The 15,173-nt window shown below is 40.1% G+C and overlaps 1 pseudogene; it reads right to left on the bottom strand.

Annotated features, from left to right (window-relative positions):
- Positions 1-7,158: 7,158 nt before the first annotated feature.
- Positions 7,159-8,085, bottom strand: LOC102897096 (annotated as a pseudogene).
- Positions 8,086-15,173: the final 7,088 nt, after the last annotated feature.

The following is a 15,173-nucleotide window of genomic DNA, read 5'->3' as shown; positions in this document are numbered from 1 at the left end:
CTGGGCACTAGATATCTAAGTTTCTACAGGAAAATAATAATTTAATTATCCAAACTGTAATTTATTTTATTACTACGGAAATGAAACGTTCAGCCAACACTGGTTTTCTAATTCACCTGGAGTCCATCTCTGACAATTTTCAGCATGGTTCCACATAGACATGGTGGCGCTTGGGGAGAATATTATGGGCAAGGGCAGGCAGACAGCAGTAATAAGAGCAAACGCTTGTGCAGCACAGTCTTTGCCAAGCACTGTCCTAACTGCTTTGCATTTATCAGTTCATCTAATCCTCGCATCGTCCCCATGAGGTAGATGACTGTCTTTACCCTCATTTTATAGAAGAAAGTAAGAAACGCATTTAGCAACTTACAGAAGCATATTCAGCTAATAAGGACAGAGCTAGGGCTTGTACTCAGCCAAGTTGCTACAGAGTCTGTGGGCTTTCCCGTACTATATTATCACTTAAATTCATCTAGGTTTGAATCCTTCCTCTGCTATTTATTGGCTGTCTAATCATGAACAACTTCTCAAAGCCTTGTTCTTATCTATAAAATAAAAATGAGAGTACTGCTATACTGAGGTTGCAGAGAGGGGTAAATGAAAACATTGCATGTCAAGTTTTTGTACAGAGCCTGGATGTGATAAACATTCAATAAATGGCATCTCTGATATCGCCATCATCAATACAATGGGCAACAAACGTGGCTTATGAATCAAAGACTAACCAGGTATTGATATGGTATAACTGTATTATCGATATGAAAATGCCGTAATACTGATCCCCACACAGAATACAAGAGAAAATGCAATCAATATGAATAGTATACAATTTAGCCAAATAATAAGTTTATATCCCCTAAATAAAAATGTTAAGCTGATTCATTGCTGTGACTCTAATTTGTGGGAGTACAAAATAAATCGTTTGTTTAAAATTAGCAAAGAAAAAACATCTCCTGTTTTGAGTTATTCATGAGAAACAAAATTATTTTCTGGAAAGTAATGAGATTTTTAGTAAAATTATTCTACTGCATCTTTGAGTTGTATTTTTTCTTTAATTTTCAAAACAGATCATAGAAAACTTACATTGACAGGCTCTGAGGACACCAACACGTCACCAGGTTTGGGGGTTTTTTTTACCTCCTGACATCATGGAATGCTGGATCTGGATGTGTTCTTAAAGGACCATCTAGGTCGGCTCTAAACATAGCTTCCCAAATTTCACTGTTTCACTTGATTAAACTCCAGGATGAAATTTGAACTGTGTTTTACAATGAGGCAAAGCGCAGCTTAGGCAACTGCTATGGGTTACAGAAACTCATCTGAGCTGAAAGTTTCTTAGAACAGTAGTAGGTGAAAACCCAAATGGGAGTCATTCATTTACAAGTAGCTGGGAATTCATTCCACTATCTACTTCCCTTTTAGTTGCTGAAGAACCCTACGACGACCCTATGACATTTAAAGTCATCTTTTCCAATTGTGTCCATTTTAAAGATGGTGAATTTAAGACTCAGATTAGGTGCAAATGGTTCAAAGTCACATGGGTAATTCATGGCAGAGGCGCAGCTGGAACCCAAGTCACTTGTCACTGCAGGTCACTCAAGTGCCCTTTCCAATATGACCACCACCTTCCGTTATCAACTTTCTCTGTCTTTGACAAACCAGAAAAAGCACTGCTGCTAACATCAGGGAGGAAGGCCTCGCAGAAGGAGCAGCTGGCTTGTTCACTCTGCTTTCTGCTAAGAATAATCGTCAGCCCAGTCTCGCAGAAAATCTTTCTCCTTACACTGAAAAACATTATTTATAAGGTGGAAGTGATAACATAGAGATGATCAGTGCCTGTGTTTTTTGCCTCTCCAAGAAGGATTAATTCTCCCCTCACTGGATCACTTGCTATAGCAGTGCTGGAACTAGCTTTTGCCTTGTTTACAGGTTTGAACAATATTGATGTCGTCATTTAATTAGTCCCTTTGAATCCAGTTTTGGTCTCCCAAGTAAGTGACTTCTACTCCACCTCCTAGAAGTGCCCAGTGTCCTTCTAGTGTCTAGAGACATAGTCAACAAATTGTAGGGAGGAAAGGGAATTATGATATTTCAGGAACTGATATTAGAGGGTCAACATCTTTAGGGAAAATGCTAACTAGACAAAAATAAAAACCAACATATCCTGTGCATATCCTGTGCTCTAGGCCCATTCATAAACATCATCTCTTTCATTTCCTCCCATAAAGCTGCAAGAAAAGTATTACTAAAAGATCAGGGAAACTAGAGTCAGAATGATTTACACTGAAATTGTACTTTCACCATTTCAATCATTCAATAAGCCTTTTTTCAGGCCCTACCAAATAAAAAATAGCACTTTGCTAAATGCCAGGAATATCGTAATGAATAAGACAGACATGGTCCCTGCAGCATAGAGCCTATATTCTAAAAGATACAGTAGCTATCTTCAAAACAAAGCAGGGACATAAATAATTATAAAATCAAATATATGGAATTGCTGGGTTCGTTTTATATTTTTTAATGCTGATAAATATTTACAGGGATATACATGTTTAATACTTACTGACATATGCAGTAAATTTTCCTACATAAAATCTGTTAACCACTTACATTTTCAATACTCTCGTCCATTCAGCACACATGTACAGCAATTCCTCAGTACTGAATGAATCCTATTCTAGATATTCTCCAAACCTGTTCCCTGAAAGCTTCTAGAAAAAGTCACAAAACAAAGAGGACTTAGTCTGCTATAAACTTATGTCACCAACTTCAAAAGGCCAGTAACATTGCCTAGCAATCCTACTATATTTCTTTAATCAACGTGTTTTTTCAGTTCTCAAGGACCATTTAAAATGTTCTTCAAATTTCTGCAAAATTCCATACTCCAAACTCCAATGTCTACTCTTCACTTTTACCTCAAAAACTTCTGAGTCCTGAAAAAACTTTCTTAGAACATTCTATGATCTTTCTTCCTTTCCACTTCTCGTTCACAGGAGTCAGGCCTGTATCATTCTTGGTGGGTCTCCCCACCTTTTCTCACCTGCGTGTCCCCCAATAAATCTCTTGCATATCTACTCTTGCACATCACTCTATCTTAGCTTCTGTTTCTCATAAAACTAGGACTGGTATAGAACATATAAAGATCGCTTGCACATCAATAAGACAGACAACCAAATGAGATTTGAATAGTACTTTGGCAAAGATGATATCCAGTGGCCAGTAAACATATAAAGGGTGGGGAGGAGCTCACCTTTTTAATCAGCCATGAGACATGATATAGTACCACAATAAATACTACTGCAATGATCCCCCTACATGGCTAACATTAAAAGGACTGTCAATACCAAGTGTTTCTTATCAATATGGAGGAACAGTAACTCTCATATGCTGTCGGTGGAAATGTATAATTATTGTCCAAGTACATATTGGAAAATTACTGGAGACTGTCAGTTAATGTTGAATATACATGTAACCTATGACCCAGAAGCTCCACTCCTAGAAATAAATCTAAAAGAAATGTGTGCACCTGTGCATTGGAAGACACATCTCTGAAGTGTTGAGAATTATTCATAATAAGATAAAACTAGTTAATAACCTAAATATCCATCAATAGGATGAATAAAAACTTACAGTATATTCATAAGATGAACTAACACAGCAATGAAAATAAGTGAACAGCAGGCACAATAATGTGAATGAATCTCATAAACACAATGTTGAGGCAAGAAATATACAGCCACAGAAGATGACTTACTAGGTAATTGCATTTATTTAAAGTTTAAAAATAGACCAATCTCGAGATGTGTACTTACATGGTAAATGTATGAGAGTATAGAGAAAAGCAAAGAAGTTTTATCAAAGGGATTAGTATTTACCTTTGGGAAGAGAGACAGATGATTGGGAAAAGATGTAACGGGTCCTGGAAGGGCTAGAAATCTGTTTCTTGACATGGTTTGTGGTCTGTCCCACTTTGCAAGTCAAAGATTTTTTTCTTTGTCTTGGTTTTTAATGGTTTGATTATGATGTGTGTAGAGTGGATTTAAGATCACCCAGTTTGAGATTTGCTGAGCTTCTTAAATATTCACCAAATTTTGCAAGTTTTCAGCCATTATTTTTCCAAACATTATGTTGTGATACGCTGGACCTTTTATAAATTAAGGAGAATGTTGAATTATTAGTTTTATTAGGCAATTGTTAGCTTCAGGTTGCAATTTCCAACCCACCGCCTGCGGTGGGCTGTGATTCCAATGTCAGTTCAATCGCATCCTTTGCAAATGTGCGCCACCCAGTGGCCAGTCCAGGACTTGGGTGGTGGTTTACCCTGCAATGCCACTCTCCAAGACTTCGGTATGCTGTTTAAGTCCAGATCCACACATTTCAGCTCCAAGGCGAGCCCTGGAGTTCATACACAACTGTATGGGCTGACTCTCTTGAGTGCCCTTCTTTCTTATCTCCATGATGCTTTCTGCCTCTGGAAACTTGGCTTTAGTTTTCTCACTGAGCTGCACACTTCCCACAACTGAGTCTGTCAGTGGCCAATTCAGGAGGAGACAGGGAAAATAAAAGCAATGGAGATTTGTCCCGTGCTCGTGTGAGACTGTCGCTACAACCCTATTCTTCTTGTCACTAATTCTCTACCACAGGACTGACTGGGGTCTGGTAGGGTAGAGAACAGAGAAGGAGGGGAAAAAAGAAAGAGATCCACTCTCCGACCCACTTGTCTGATCAAAAAGACAGGGGTTCTCTTGGAGCTCTTTGCGTATGTACTCAGGGCACACTTCCAGGTCTGTACAGCTTTTGAATCCAGACCAAGTGATACGGGGCGGGGGGGCGGGGGGGGATTAGAAACTTCAAATAATATCTCCTTCCTCAATGTGCCTGCTTATCATTTACTTATTTACATTTCAGAGCCCTCAGATAGCCTCTCCAGGCATTTTGTCTAGGTTTTATAGATGCATCTCTGTGGGAGAGAAAAGGTGGATTACACTTTACACCATCTTGCCTGGAACTAGAATGCTTCAAGAGGAAGGATATTTTGAAGTTGAGCTAAGAAGATTTGCTCATACATCAGCTACTAGATGAGAGAAAGAGAGAGAAAAAGAGAGGGAAAGTGAGAGAGAGGGGCAGGGCAGAGAGAGGAGAGAGGAAGGAGAGGGGGAGGGGGGAGGGAGGGAGGGAGGGGGAAAGAGGGGAGGGAGGAGAGAGAGAAAGAGATCAAGTTCAGGGCCTGAGCCAAAAGAAAAGTGAATGAAGGACTGAGGTGGAAAATAATCGTGGGAAAGGACCAGTTATAGCTACATCTCCTCAGCCCACTGACCTACAGACATAACAGGAGCTGAGGTACCTCTCGTCTCTCATTCACTCACTGTGTGTGGTTTATGCAGAGGGATAGATGCAATGAGTTTCATCTAGAGCAAAAGCTAGACTGTAACCAAAGGAAGGCAAGGAGCAGGTGGACCCTTTCCATCAACCACAGAAAGCAGGGTGCTAAAGCCCCTAGGAATATAAAATCACCCTTTAAAAAAACATGGACGACAGAAGAGAAGGTGTTTCCACCATATATAGGACTGTTTTAAAACTGAAGTTACTGGATTAGAAAAACCTAGACTTGACTAAATTAAGTTCTCTGTTCTCAGAGTTCATATGAGAATTCATACTAACTGTATGAGAGTTCATACTAAAGTAGTACATTTCTGCACAGCTAGTTCCATGTCCATTATAAAACATACATACCCATAGTATTAAGTATTATACCTTTTTGAAACTTCTAAATACATTCCTTGCATATCCTTAGTTGGTTCAGTAAGACAGTTCAACTCCAATCAGTACTATTTATTAACCAAAATGCAGGATAAATTTAAGTGCTAGACATAGGCCGATGGGTGGCTCTCTAGGAAAAACACTCCTGGGATGTGCAATTCTCCAGGGATTGTGTGTCTTACACAAAGAGACACGACTAGAGGTAAACCTTAGATTGGTTTAAAAAAAAAAAAAAAAAAGAGAGAGGAGAAGTCCTCGATAAAAGATCTGTTCAGATGTGAGAGGCCCTGGCGAGGACAGGATGATTCAGAAGCCAGCCAAACTGGGCTACCAAGGAAAGAAGGCTTTGCAAGAGATACGCCTTGGTAACTTGGGATCTGAGCTCTAGCACTTTGTTAAGTTATTCTCTAGCTATTTCACACACATCTGTGAAACAGGTTATAAACAGTATAAGCTTTTGAAGCCTTCTGAAGCATTTCTTATCATTTCTGTGGCACCTTGCCCAGGACTAGGAATGGTAGATGTTGGTGTATTATAGTTGATCCCTGAATCATCCACCTGCTACTACATCTATTTCAAAATCAAGGCATCACTGTGGGTATCCTATAAACAGCACAGAAGATAAAATATATGTGGATATCTAGTATAAAACACTGCTCTTCTTTTTGAAAATAACTCCAAAGCACGACCCCATAGAAATTAAGTGAATGAACCTACCTGGTTGCCTCAACTCTTAATGTTATTTTCTGAACATTTTTCAGTGAGAAAACTGAATCACTTGTACAAAGCGCCACAGGGAGCTTTGTTTCACTAACAAAGACTAAAGGTAGAGTAATCAAATATAGAGAGTATGTTTACTGATCTAAAACATGGAAAGTTTGGTTCAAATCAGCCCTCAGAAAAACCGAGGTTGCCGTGCAGGTTATCTCCCTACAGAGCTGTTGCCTTCATTTCTACTAGAGAAGCCCAGATAAAGTAGAAAGGCTTTCCCGGGACTCCCGCAAGGTCACACTGATGGGAAGGGGAAAAGCAAAACATAGACTTCTGTCTCCACGTGCCACCATCTTTCCACCTACAACAGCACGTTAACACTAAGAGGTAAAAGGGATGAAAGCAAGCTTCCACAGGTACATGACAGAGTGAGGATTCCGGTCCCCGGAGTCTATGCACCTGGCACTACGGACCACTGAAGCAAAGAAGGAATGCAACTCAGTTTTCCACACTCTACAAAATACAGACAGCTGTGAAAGGGCTAGGATTGACACCACAGAGTATTAAAAGCTCATCTAAAATTCAATAAAAAAACATTCATAGGTTAACTTTTGCACTATTCCTTATAGTTGACCAAAAACAGAATGCATATTTGGTCGCCCTGTACATGTGGATTGTTTTTCATTTTCATTTTTTTTCCACCCCTGAGTTCACTTTTTTGCCCCACAACCTCCTCGTGGTGATTTTCACCTCTGCATTTCTGAGGGTAGATGATGAGGTTCAGCATGAGAGTGACAAACGTGTAGAACACAGCCACCGGTTTCTCCTCAGTGAAGGTGGAGAAGGGTCCCATGTCGAGGAAACTGGCAGGTGCAAAGAACAAGAGACCTCTGGGACATGAGAGGCACAGGTAGACAGGGCTTTGCGCCTGCCCTCTGCAGAGTGGATCCTCAGGTGGACCAGGAACACGACGTAGGAGGACACCAAGAGGAGGAAGGAGAACACAGAGATCAACCCACTGTCAGCCAACACAACAACCCCTCCACGGAGGTGTCAGTGCAGGCAAGCTTGAATAAGGGATGGAGGTCACAGGAGTAGTGGTCAGTCACACTGGGACCACAGAAGGACAGTCGGCCAGTGACAACCATCTGACCATAGAGTGAAAGCCCCCCCCCCTCCACCACCACCACCAGGAACCAGCCACTAGAAGATGACGCACAGGCCGACTCATCATGGTGGTGTACTGAAGGGGCCTGCAGGTGGCCACGTAGTGGTCATAGGCCATTACCATGAGCAGGACAAACTTAGTAACTCCAACATGGAAAAAGAAGATCTGAGCCACACAGCCCTCCAAGGAAGTGGTTTTCATCTTGGCAAGTAAGTCTGTGATGAATTTCATGAAGACAGTAGAGGAGTAACTCATCTCCACCAGGGACAAGTAGCTAAGGAAGAAATGCAGATTCTCACTGACGTTGACCATCACAACGATGAGGCCACTGCCCACCACCATGGCTGATACACGGGAAGAAACACTGCAAAACACACCCTCTGCACCTCTGGATCCTGGAAGAGGCTGGTGAAAATTAACTCAGTCACGTTACTTGTACTCTCCATGTAATATGTTCAAGTGTGCGGGACGTGAGCTACTGAGAGACATGCAGTAAACAAACATTGATTGTAACTAATTCACCTCATTTATAACATGTTAGATAGTGGAAACTACAACACATTTATCATATCATTTATTTAGTCAATATGTACTCATTCAGCATTAAATATTAGCAATCTAACAACAGTTTACATATTAGACAATTAAGGCTCAGAGAAATGGTTATTTCGCCCAAGATAATACAGAAAGTGGTGAATTCTGGGACTGGACCAGGCTTTCTGACTTCAGCCAGAATTCTAAATCACCAAAACATATTCTGAATTTGGGGAGCCATTCAAGTTCATAGCCTATATTTTTATCATCTTCATTGCCTTTTAAACACTCTCTTATTGGGGAACCCCCGTGACACATCTCTGCTGCTGAACTGGTATCCTTCAGCTCTGCCTCAGGGAATCATCTTCCCACTGACAATTCTTCCCTTTCAAGAGGTCCTCTAAACTGTGTTGTTCACTCAGTCTTACCAGTCTTCAATTGACTGAGGTCAGATTTCTTTACCAGTCTTGCAGCTTCAGTAACCATGTTTATAGGACCAATGCTCAAAATCTGAAGAGAATTCAACACACTAGTTTGTCTTCATCATTTCACTATAATTTTCACACCTTTTGTCCCACTATTCAAACTACTGAGAGATCGTGAACTCAGAGATTTTACTCCAAGAGCACTGCTGTGGCTGGCCAGCCACCTCGTTCCAGTTCCAAGTTGGCAATGAATAGCAAAGTGCATGATAACGAGACTAAAGATTTCTTCATGAGTTACTCACCTGGAACAGATAATTACTGAGCACCTCTAATATATGTATAAACCTATTAGAACATATAGAAGAAATACAGATCACAATACACACCTCAAGCTGACAATGTCATGTGATTCAAAAGAAAATTCTCTATCCCAGAGGTCCCTAATCTTTTTGGCACCATGGACTGGTGCTCCTATGAGAATCTAATGCCTGATGTCTCTAGGTATCTAACACATAAGTAAAGAGTTAAAATTAAGTACGTCCTTTCATTAGAAGTCCAAAGTATACTTATGTGCCCACACAAACATATAGCTCTTGTCAGATCATGGACTCTATTTTTTTTAAATCTATTCTTGAAATTAAGAAAAGATAACAGGGCCCATCTGAGAGAGCTCTCAGAGGAGAGCTATGTAGGGTCCAAGTTTTCTGGCCTTTGTCCTGAGCAGAATGCCTGATAGTCTTTTTTTTTAAACCACCTTTTCTTTTTCTATCATCTCTGCCTTTTCTGCATTTATTACTCTCTCTGCAACCTGCCCTCAGCCATTCCCACCATCTCTCCCACATAATTGGTCAGAAATACCAGCTCTCCCCACAGAATGCAGCCACACAGAGAATCAGGGCAAGAAGCTGACCAGTGCATGAAAGCCGAAATCAGCATTTGAGCGCACAGACTCTAAATCGGGCAACCTGCTGGACTCTGCCCCAGAGCATAACGACAGAATGCAGACAATGGCCAGAGGGAAAGATGAGAGCTTCACTTGCCATTGTGACTGATCTCAAAATAAGGTCACGGAACCTCCATTCCAATTACATGCTTCCCATTGGCAATTCTCAAATGGTACATCACAGAATTGCAAAACCGTAAAAGACTTAAAAATCACCATATTTTATGTCACGTATATTTTACAATAAAAACAAATGAATAAATTTAATTCGTTGCCCCCACCACCTCATTTACACATGAATACTTGTGGTTCAAAGAGAAGAACTGACTTGCCCAACATCCTAGATCCCCTTAGAAACTTTACGCCCTACCTCCGATCACATCGCCTACTTTTAGTTCAGAAAATCCAGTGTGGCTTCATTCTGCCTTAGAACAAGGAAGTGAATCAGATGGATCTCGAATGTAGTGAAGTGTCTCTAATACAGCATGAAATTAGCCACTCTGGTGGAACAGATCATCGCTCAAGGAAATGATGCTCCAACTGGGAAAACTAAGATGGGATTAAGCATAGGATTCCTCTATGGGAATTCTGGTCCCTGGACAAGCAAGGCACCTTGGTGAATGTCGCTCAACTAGCTGATTTTTCACTGAAAGTCCTTGTTGAGCAAAGTCTAGGTCAAACTCATTTAACTCACTTTGAGAGTGGAGCCAAAAAAAATTTAGAGACCTTTTACTCTAAACTCCTCTGTGATAGATGAAGTAAAAGAGGTTGAACAAAATGAATTTGATTCCCAGGCCACACACTAGATTATTTCCCAGATTACTGATTAAGAAATCGGTGCTCTTTCAACACCACCAGGCTGATTTCTGATGGTTCTGGGTGGGGGCTGTTACTCGATTCAAGGATCAGACCGTGTCCCCAAGAACAAATCATCAAGTTACTGGGAGCTTTTAGAAAACGAAGTAGATGATGGATAAGATGAATCACGAAAAAGGGGGGAAGTGGGAATTCAGGGATTCTGGATCTACGTTGATTTTGGATTTGTAATATCTAAGAAATAAACAGAAGCCACAGGAAGCAACAAACTCAGAGATTTTAAGATCCATATTTTCATGTAGAAAACTTATCCACCCACGGAGAGTTCAAGGATTGTGATTAAATGCTTAGGTTCTTAGAGTATTTTAAATAAATTAAGCCACGCCCTATAATCAAGGGAACAACTTCTCCATGGAATTTTTTTTCTCTAGGGTAAAACTTTGCCAAATAAACTTGGACTTGGGGCAAGTTTCAAAACCTATTTAGTGAAAGTTGTAAAGTTTTTACACCCAGTAATGAAGTAGTAAGAGAAGAAAGGTGAAGGAAAGACATAAAGGGAACTTTTATCCAGACCGGACTCCTGAGAATGAAAAAGGAAAATGGATAGAAAAGAAAAAAGGACCAGACAGGGAGCCAGGACACAGGCACAAGCTCTGGTTCAGGAACTGATCACCTATCCTGAGCCATGTTGTTTCACCTCTCCACTTCTCACTCCCCCATTTCTGTTCCTGTTTTAAGATGACAGAGTTGGGCTAGACTATGTCCATCATCCTTCCAGTTCTAACAGTCACGTATTCATGTACGAGTTACTTAGACTCCCAGTGCCTCAGCCTCCCCATTGACATCTGGCACATAGTACATGCTCATTAAGTCCTGTTGGATGAATTATTAAATGGACCGAAAAGCCCTGAAATTGGTGAACAATTAGTAAATTATGCCAGAATTGGACTCTGTAATATCACCATGCCATCGAAAATCATGTTTACGAAAAACATTTAATGACGTGGGTAACTATGTATGTGATAGACTGAAACTATCTGCTAATCCTACATTCATTCTCTCCTTCCTCGTTAGGAATGGAGCAGAGTCCCGATTCTTAGCAGACCATCATTTCACACAGAATAAAATATCATAGCTTCAGTGTCTCCTGCAAGTAAGAGAAATCATGTGATTGATTTCTATCAAAGAAGATGAAAGTAAAAGTGCTAGGTGGCACTTTTGAAAAATCTCCTATGAAGGAAAAGTGATCAGTCTACCCTCCCCCTTCTCCTTTTCTGCCTCTTGGACTATGGATGAAATGTTAAAGCTGTGTCGCTTTCTTTTCTGTTATATACAGTTAAACTTACACCTAAAAGGATATAGACAACAAACGGAAAAATTAAAAATTGTTTGCTATACTCTACCAGTTTTTCTGTAATGTAATTATTTTATATTTACTGTCTAAAAACACATTTTGTTGGTTTTTTCATGCTGTGACAATCAACAACAGAACTACATGGTCTAAAATGCTAAGTGATAATAATTAGACTGTTACTATTTGTATGAATTGAGTAGGCTTTTTTTTTAATTTCGCAATGTTCTCTTTCTTTTAAAACAATGAAAAATGTTTCCCTTGGATTCCTGTATTTTTTCCAGTGAGATCCGAATAAAGTGAGTAATTAGCCTTCAATAGATCCAGCAAGTCTGAACCTCAGAAAGTGAGGTAACCCCCGAGAATGTTGACAGTTTAGTAAGATGAGGTGCGATCGACCATGCAGTACCCACTGACTCAGAGTTTGCTGATGATGCTCTTGCTGCAGCTCTCAGTGAGGAAGACAAACACGCACATGAGTCAGGGCACCCATCACAGCCTACATCCTAAGGCCCAACCTGCTGCAACACAAGCAAGGCATCAAGGGAAAGGGAAGGTAGCGCCTCTGAGTTTGTTCTGGAGCAAATGCTTTAAAATACACATTAACAAAATGTAAGCATATTCGGCATAAAAGATAATGGGGATGCTGTGTTACAGCCCTTATCTATTAAACGAATATTTACTAAGCACCTATGATATGCCAGGTACTATGCCTGGCACATGCAATTAAGCAATAGAGACCAAAGAAGCCTCAAAACAAAATGAACTGCCTCGATGCATAAAAATGGAAAGTAACGTCAGAATCATGGTGGCATAGGATGCCCCTTGTTTTTGTCCCAGCCATTAATAACAAAAATTCAGCAACCATCATGAATAGAAGTGCTTCTAAGGGAGATGTGGGATCCAGCTCCATATACCAAGGGGCTCAGGGCGAGTCTCGCCACAGGTGCACTGGGAAATAGCAGACAAACTCTGTTACCAGCTATGGAACCTGCGGAGACTGAAAGAGTTCTGACCCTTCTCGGCCCCAGTCTAGGAGCACCTGCAGACTGTCACCTACAGACCAGACAAGAGAGCCTCTGTGAAAGTTCAGATTTTTAGAGGAGAAGTTCCATCATTCTATTGGAGAAAAAAAAAAGAGTTTGACACATTGGGGTGGGAAGGATGAATACCTCGTCCAGTAACACCTAACCAAATCAGAGTTACCCCATACTCATAAATAGGATAATGCAATCTCATAAAATGTAAGTTCTCCCAATTGAACTATAGATGAATACACTTCCAAACAAAATCCCAATAAGTTATTTTGTAGGATTTGATAATTTAGCTTTAATATTGCCTAAAAGAAGAACTCAAAACAGAAAAGATAGTCCTAAAAAAAGAATATGTTAAAGGAACTTGACCTACCAAATACCAAGACACTATAAAACTATAGTAATTAAAACAGTGTAGGATTGGCCCAGAAATAGACTCACGCAACTATAGGAATTCGATATATGATAAAAGTGGCACTGTAGACTAATGCAGAAACGAAAGACTACTCAATAACTGATGATGGAACATTTGGTTTTCCATATAAGAAAAAAATAAAATTGAGTTCTTTCCTTACACTATGCCCAACGATCAATTTTAAGCAGAATAAGAACTTAAATGAAAAAGACACAACTTTAAATTTTAGGAATTTAATATCGATTAGTACCTTCTTGACCTTGACTTAAGAATTTCCAGATGCCAAGGTAACTCACTAGTACTCATAAGTGCTTAATATCTAAACATTGCAACTTTACCTTGTATACTGGATCTTCCCCAGTAACTACAGACACATGTTTATTCATGTGTATCCATATGTATGCACATATGCCCTTATATACCTGTCTCCACCTACATGAACCTATCTGCGTACATGCATGCACGCATACATGAACATACACATCATTACTTTAGTTCAAAATATGGTGTGACAGCAGTAATAGAAAGAGCACTAAACTAGCGATTAGAAGTCCTTGTACGTGACTTTATGTAAGTTAGCGTGTGTGTGCTCCCATTTATCTTCAAACCCGAATAAACACACATGTTCCCACATTCTTGCACGGATTTTTAAAAGATGATTTATTCAACACAGATTAAGCTGAATGAAAACTTCTGAGAACATTGTGTCTTCACAATGCCAATGGCTATTTTATTGCTATCATTCTCATAGTCAAGATGAACATTTGCATGTTTGTTAGGCATCGAATGGAATGAAAGTTTTTTTAACACTCCCCAGCACTGATCACACTTCTCCTGATGATTATGCTTACTTCAACAAGTTCTTGTAAGGATTAAAGTGGTTAATGCTAAGTGATCAGTAAACACTTGAGGAGTGAATAATTGATCTGGTAGTTACAAGGGCTTTAGGAGAAAGGGCAGGGAAGAAGTAAGGTCTAGGAAAACGCAATAAAGACATTATAAAGAAACAGGTGGCTGCCACTTCTGAAGAAAAGACTTTGATATAGGACTTTACAAAGTCCTGCAAACTTCTGAAGCTGCTATTGTTACTATCTCCATTTGTAAATATGGAAATTGAGTCTCAACGAGATTACATGACCTATGAATGGTTAATTATAAAGGACATCTATTCTGGCTCTTCTAATTCCACCCTGCACAAACTGGCTCCCTCTAGAGCAAAACAGAGTAAAGCAAAGGGAATTGATGGGGGCAGGAGTCCCTTTTCTGCTGGACAGAGAGGAATCAGCACTGCTGGGTGAATGCATGTTGACAATTTGTTCTCCCTGGCTCTGCTCTCCAACATTGCAGGCCACCACCAATCCTTGGTCCTTAAAAACTTCCTTGACTGTACTGCTCAGTGTCCATTCATTTAATCTTTGTCAAGGAGGCCTGAAGTGGGAAAAGCCCTGAAACCAGGCTTAAGGATCCTGGATTCTTGCCTTCTCCTTGCTCCGGACGTATTGTGTGACTCTGAGTAGATCCTTTTCTACATTTTCTACATTTATTTATTCATCTGCCTGCCGAGAGCATGAAATAAAGGAATAAAAGTGCCTTAAATATCATAAAAGAGACAGAATTAATTTCATCAAGCACTGCGTTAGCCACCACAAAACAATTATCTAGTGGTATTGTCCATTACACAGGTGAGATCCTTGAACTTCCAAGAGGCTCTTTCATTCATAAGCTCTCACAGGTTTCCAGAATGAGCCTTAATTATCATACTCAGAGCCTCTTGAACTGTGACCTCCTTGAGAATAGAGATTACATGTTACTTTTATTTGTATCCCAGCATTACAAACACTCAATAAATATTTAAAGAAGGAAAGACTGAAGGAATATATGAGGTTAATATTAGGAAAAGAGCTGGGAGGACAGCTGTCATTATAAGCCCCCCAAACTAAAGATGCAAAGCCTGTGTTAGAAGCTACAAGATGGGAAGTCTCCCAAGTTTCAGGCTAAATGAGATTCCCTGGACTG

The sequence above is a fragment of the Pteropus alecto genome, unplaced genomic scaffold, assembly GCF_000325575.1.
Source record: "Pteropus alecto unplaced genomic scaffold, ASM32557v1 scaffold71, whole genome shotgun sequence".
NCBI classification, from domain to species: Eukaryota; Metazoa; Chordata; class Mammalia; order Chiroptera; family Pteropodidae; genus Pteropus; species Pteropus alecto.
The sequence above is the reverse complement of the archived record's forward strand: the minus strand, read 5'-3'. Positions and strand labels throughout refer to the sequence as shown.